General features: G+C 54.5%; 1 protein-coding gene across 9 annotated transcripts in view; it reads right to left on the bottom strand.

Moving 5' to 3' along the window:
- Positions 1-3,303, bottom strand: part of TRERF1 (transcriptional regulating factor 1) — a 227,228-nt gene extending 223,925 nt beyond the window's left edge. For 3 of the 9 annotated variants that reach the window (XM_030928520.1, XM_030928509.1, XM_030928521.1), the window contains exons 1-2: positions 2,775-3,030; positions 2,278-2,363 (exon numbers count right to left, since the gene is read on the bottom strand). The gene's annotated coding sequence lies outside the window, so the exon portion shown is untranslated. Of the gene's footprint in view, positions 1-2,277; positions 2,596-2,619; positions 2,699-2,774; positions 3,031-3,206 lie in introns of those variants that run through there. The other 6 variants (XM_030928515.1, XM_030928513.1, XM_030928512.1 and 3 more) reach the window with 6 other exon arrangements.
- Between the last annotated feature and the right edge of the window lie 2,697 nt (positions 3,304-6,000).

Below are 6,000 nucleotides of genomic sequence, written 5' to 3' on the forward strand. Positions count from 1 at the left end.
TATGACCAACCCACCCATTAAAGGAGGAGAAAAAGAAAATTATAAACAAGCTTTATTTTTTTGTGACCACACATTTTATTATATAAGCAGCAAAAAACACTGTAGTCTGTCTCCTCTTTTATACTTTAAGTTCCTAACTCAACAAAAACCACAGGCCCAAGCCGGTTAAAGGAGGCAAAACTGAGTACTTTCCACACAGTTCATAGAACAACTGTTTTCACAGCAAGCTCACATAAATGCTATGTGATAATAACACATGCCTGCTATGTGGAAGCCTGCTTACCAAGCTGTGAAAAGACCCATGTTTACTATGGAACCTGCAAAATTAATCTTCTCATACAGCAGAAGGGAAACGCTCTTTTTGGGATGTCAAGCTGGCTTCTAAACAATCCTTTGGCGAAAACGGACATGCCTAAAAGGGCGGAGCCCAGAGAGGTGTGTCACTCTGGGTATCAATTCCTATAAATCAGATCCTGACAATCACCACAATATTTTAAAAAGAATGAATTATGATTCATGGGCCTTCAAACCTTTATTACCACAAGAACATTCTCTGTAGAAGAGAAAAAAAAAAAAACCTACTGTGACTTGACTAATGGCCAAAGCAAGACAATAAAATAAATCTCATAAATATAAGGAAAAAAACCTGAATGACTGCTCTTGGCTCTGAGGCTAGGCATGTAAATAATTCCACCCTGGAATGAACATACATAAAGATTTTGTTTACCCTCCCAGCAAATACAACAACCAGACTCAGATTTTCATCAGGTAAAAATAATAGCTAATTTGTTTAACTAATGCCTAGTTAGGAACATTTGATAAGCAGCAATAATATTTAATTCCCAACTAACTCAACTCTCAAACTGCCAAGTATCAACCCTCAATCTGGAAATCTGACTACAGTTAGGAAAGAAAAAAAGCACTCTCCATCAGCAATGTGTAGTGAGTTTTTTAAAACCCATTTTTCTCGACCCTGCTAGAACAGAGCCTGTCTACAGAATTGCAGAAAGCTTAACCAACCTTAGTTAACCCCACTGCCTAGTGGCTACTCCCTAACCCTACTAAACGTCTCTGGGTTGGACCTCAGATGCTAAAATTATCCTAGCAAAGTTAAAACTCCCAGCATCATCAAGGTAGCTGACAGCCAAGACCTACAACTCTTCTGCAGACACCAGTAGGCTGAGGACCAAGAAAACAGAGGCAAGGAGAGGCAAAGGCTGATGGTTAACTAGTTAAGCGCTGAGGACTCCTGCTGTTATCCTCTCCAGTCAGTGAGCATCAACACCACACTTCCTATAGCCAAACTCCTTTCTTAAAAGGGTCAGTGATGCAGAAGGTGGGTGCTAACTGGGACAACTTAAAACTCCCCTTCTTAAAGCTCTCCTCCGTGACCTGCTGAAAAGTGCACCTGGACCGGTTTTCGGGAGACATTTTTTAATGAACTCTTTAGCCACTCCCGGGCAGTCATTCCTAAGCACGACTTCCACGCACTTCACAAGACAGCCCAGGCCACGCTGACTTGAAGACACCCCCTTCAGCACGGGCAGCTGCCAAAGCTGCCTCTAGTCTGGGGAAGAGTTTCCACAAAGCTGGCTCTAACAGGCCGGTGGAAGGCATACGGAGGAACCAGAAAGCGTTTTCTTGTAAGCTAAGGATGGCAGGCGCACATGCTCCAGTCCAGTGCTGGCCAGAGGCTGCCTGCCAGGTGCTCTCGGCCTCCGTCGGTGAATGAGTGGTTTGGTTTGGTTTTTAATATCTGTTTCTTAAGACCACCGGCAGTAACTTCCCAGTCTCCCAAACTGAAGTTGGGGAGTGAAGGAACAGGTTTACCCCCTTACACACTGCTCCCATCTGGGTGGCCACACTAACTTCTGGGGAGTACCCAGCCCCCACAGAGCCCGCAGGCGCGTATACATACACATATGCATCATGTCAAAAACCCCAAAAGGCAGAGTCCTGCGGTTTCTGAGCTGGAGAATGAAGCCTTTATAACATCACAACCTCAAATGCAAGCCCACCATCACTACCTTTAAGCCAGGGTTGCCAGTTATAGCGCCCATCTCATCCCTCCCCCTTTGCTGGGATGCTGTGCAGCCCAGAGAGGGTAGAGGAAAGAAGGGAGAAGGCCCTGCTTGCATAGTGAAAGTAAAGGGGGGGAGACTTCTCCTTCTCTGTCTCCCCACTCTTCCCTCCCCACTCCGCCCCACCCCCGTCTTCTCGAGGAGCATCCCCAAACTAATTTTTAAAAAAATGAAACTTAATAAGCTTCTAGCCTACCTTGGCTGTTTCTGCAACAAGTGCATGGGCAATCCGACGAGAAGACCAGTCTCCGCTTGGGGGGTGAGATGGGGGGACGAGCAGAGCTGATGGAGTAATTTCAATATTAATTTATGTCAGCCGCCTTCTCTCAGCGCTACTCACTTACAGTACTGCCTTCAGCCTGTAAACAAATATCGCTCCGCCAGGAAACATACTCCCCAGATGCAAGCCCCTCTCCCCAGCAGGGAACCTGGCCCCTCGCCCCACCGCAAGAGTGTGCTCCCCCACCCGGGGTAGGAAGCTTTGGGTTTCCAAAGCACCAACCCACCACCTCCTCCACCACCCCAGCAAGAAACTTACTCGGTCCGTCTACGCCTCCACCCTCCCTTCAGGAAATCTACTCTCCATATGCATTCAGCCTCCCCGCAGGAAATCTGCTCCCCCCTCCCCCCTTCTATATACATGCACCCCTCCCTCTCCTCCTCCCCTTGCGCCCTCCCCGGCCAGAAACTTACTAGTGAGCAAGCGTGCAGGCTCTCCTGATGCTGGAAACTTACTCCCAGATATAGCGCCCGCCAGTCCCCTTTCCCAGCCCTGTTCCCCTTCCTGCCCTCCGCCGCAAGCAACTCCAAACTCTCCGCATCCAGCCGTTCTCCCTCCCCGGTGGAAATTTGCAGCGCCGGGTTGCGCGCGTGCATCCACCCTCCCCTTCAGGAAACTTACTCCCCATCTGCATGCACCGCCTCTCAGCCATCGCTTAGAGGGAAGGGGGTGTGCTGGGGAGACAGAAATACATATGTATCTCTCGCCCCTCCCCCGGCCGCAGCCCACTCGGGGCCGAGCCGCTGTAACCTGGCCTTACCTTTGCATTGCTCCCCATCCTCGCCCCCTCCCTTAACCCTCCTTATCCGCTCCCCAGTACCCCCCTTTCTTCACCCATTACCCACCCCTAGCAACCGTTCCCAAGCTCCTCTCGGCCTTTTTTTTTTTTTTTTAAATCCAGGATGCAAATTCCTCCTCTGTCAGCAAATCGACTGTCAAATTATTTTCTTGCAAAAGGAGAAAGGCGGGGTGGGGGGGAGCAGGAGCAAAAAGGGGGGAGGGCGGGGGAAGGGAGGGAGAGGGACCGAGGAGGGGAGAGATATCCCTCCGCAGAGCTGGGTCTGGCCGCGGGCGGGGAAGCAGGAAGTAAGGTGTCCAGCGCCGCGGCCGGCTGGTCCTCCGCCGCGGCCCCCGCCCGCGTCCCCTTTCCCCCTGGGCGCAGCGCTCCGGCGGGCGCGGGCCGCCCGGCGCATTGTTCGCAGCCTTCACGGCGGTGCGCTGCTGACTTTATTTGTGCGCTTTGCGTGTGCGTGAGGTTGCACCTTTTGTAGGCTGGCGAGTCTCTGGACGAGGATGGGACGGGGAACACGGGCCCGGTTGCGGCCCTGCGCGAGCGGGACCTGTCAGCCCCGAGGTGCAGCGGACTTTCCGGCGTGGCCGGAAAATCGAGGCCGGGGAGAAGGCAGCGTGGCCGGGAAGCTGACGCCTTAAACCCAGACCAGTGCAGGATTGCTTCCTGCGTAGCCGTCCCGGTTATTGTAACGCGCTTTGCAAGCTAACGACTGGGGTTTGGGAGGGGGGTTGTTTATTTTTCTAAGGGTCTGCAAAGATGCCGAGGTCGAGGCGGGCTGCGAGGAGACGGTCCGCGCCTACCCCCACCGCACCCTGGCCTCGGTGGGGCTGGGAGAGGGCTGGGGCTCCGGAGAAGGGGCTGGAGGTTCGCGAAGCGCGCGTCTCCATCCCTCCGCCCCGATGGGGGCGGGGAAGGGGTGCAGTAGACCGCGCTGGAAGAGCAGCTCTCTGGGGAGGGGTCTCCATCGCCGCGGCGGGCGCAGCAGGCCGGGGAGGGAGGTTGCCTAGGAGAGGGGCCGGGCGGCGGAGGGGAGGAGAGGGGGCGCGGGTGCCGCCGACGCCGCCGCCGCCGCCGCGCGCGCTCGCCCCTCCTCGCGCGCCATGACTGTGGAACGTGGTGCCGGGGAGGAGGGAAGGCCGCCGGGGGCCGCCCGGGGCTGCTCAGCATTGGTGCGGAAACCCGAGCCCGGAGTCGCTCCGTCGCTCTGTCTCCTCCTCCTCCTCTGCGGGGGAAACCGCTGCACCCAAACCGGGAGCAGCTGCGAGCAGGGGGCAGGGCGCGGGCTGAAAGGCGAGCCAAAGGTTCAAACCTCGGCGGTGCGGGCGGGGGCGGAGGGTAACATCAGGACTGCCCCCAGGTCCCGCGAAGGCGTGGCAGTGGTCGGCCCAGGTGCCAGGGAACCTGACCTGATATCCTTGCATTTCCAAGCTGCTTTCCTGGTCAGAGGAAACGTGAACCAAAGGTAGTTCAACTAAACAGACCATCTCGAGCCGGGTTCGAGGCATCTGTCTCGAGGGCAAGACAGTATTTTTTGCACTACAGAAAGTTACACCATCCATTTTTTTCCATGGGGGAAATCGTTGCGCCCCTTCCCCCAAAATCTCGCGCATGAAGAATGACCTCCCGCTACGCAGACCTTCGCCAGTGTCCCCCACCCCACCCCCACCCGGGCGCTGGGTGTGGATTGGGCGGAGGGAGGCTATATGGGAGCTTAAAGCATGAGGTCATGGGCGGAGGAGACTGCTGCCAAAAGCACCCGAGGTTTTTGTGTTTTTTGAGGGGTAACCGTTCTCCATCTTCACAGTGGAAAGTCCTCCCGCCTACCCTACCAATTCTGGGGCACGTGGACCAGAGAGTCCCTGAAAGAGGAGGGGACCTGGGCTATTTCGCTTAATGAGCGTTTGGCGCGTGCCCAGCCCTTTATGGAGCCCTTCCACATAAGCAAAGCCGAGGGACAGCGCACAGTGTTGGCGGCGACTGGGAAAGGCTTCAGATGCTCGACGTCCCCCGCCCTCTTTCCTCAGTCCTCGGTCATCTTCCAAGTGGGCTGCTTTCTGCGATAGCTTCCTGTCCCCCTTCGACCCATTCCTCCCAAGCGACTAGAGGGGGTCTTCCTAAAACTCCTATTGACATTCTTTTAAAGCTTTCAAAACCCTCCTCCATTGCCCTTAGAATAAAGCCAAGTTGTAATTTCGCCTCTACAGACCTCTCCATCCGCCCAGCTCTTCCTCGGATGTTGTTAAGCCCCGTCGAGCTTTCTTTGTTCGAGGGGTGGAGGAAGGGGCGTCTAACCTTTCCCCTTCCACCTCTTCTTACTAACTCCTTCTGGACCTTCAAGATTTGACTCAACTGTCAGTAACTTCAAGATGCCTTCCTGAGGGTACACCCAGGTCTCTAACTACCTCAGGCGAAAAGACCTACGATAGGTCTCCTGGCTGCAGCGCTGTGGCCGGAGATGGCCCCAGTGGTGGTCTTTTTCCAAGCGGAGAAGGAACAGCCAAGCTAAGCTTGACCACCATCACCGCCCAGGGACCTGAGCGGGAGCTGGCTAGGACAAAACCTCAAAACGAGACCTGGGAAAATCGCACCGCCCAGAAAACTCGGCCCCTCCACCTCCCACCCAGCACACACACACACGCACACACCCTTTTAATCTAAAACTCCTCCCCGAAGCAGATAAGGAACCTATTCGGGAGAGTAAGTTAGTTGCCCCAGGTCAATGTGGAAATTCACAGCCTGTCTTTCCAGCTCCTAAACCAGAAGCTGCAGAAAAGGAGGGATTTGGAATTTGCGGCTACACAGCCAAGGACATTTTTGTCACCTTCAAAGGACCCCTTACACCCTAC

The sequence above is a fragment of the Rhinopithecus roxellana genome, chromosome 4 (assembly GCF_007565055.1).
Source record: "Rhinopithecus roxellana isolate Shanxi Qingling chromosome 4, ASM756505v1, whole genome shotgun sequence".
In the NCBI taxonomy this organism is placed as follows: Eukaryota; Metazoa; Chordata; class Mammalia; order Primates; family Cercopithecidae; genus Rhinopithecus; species Rhinopithecus roxellana.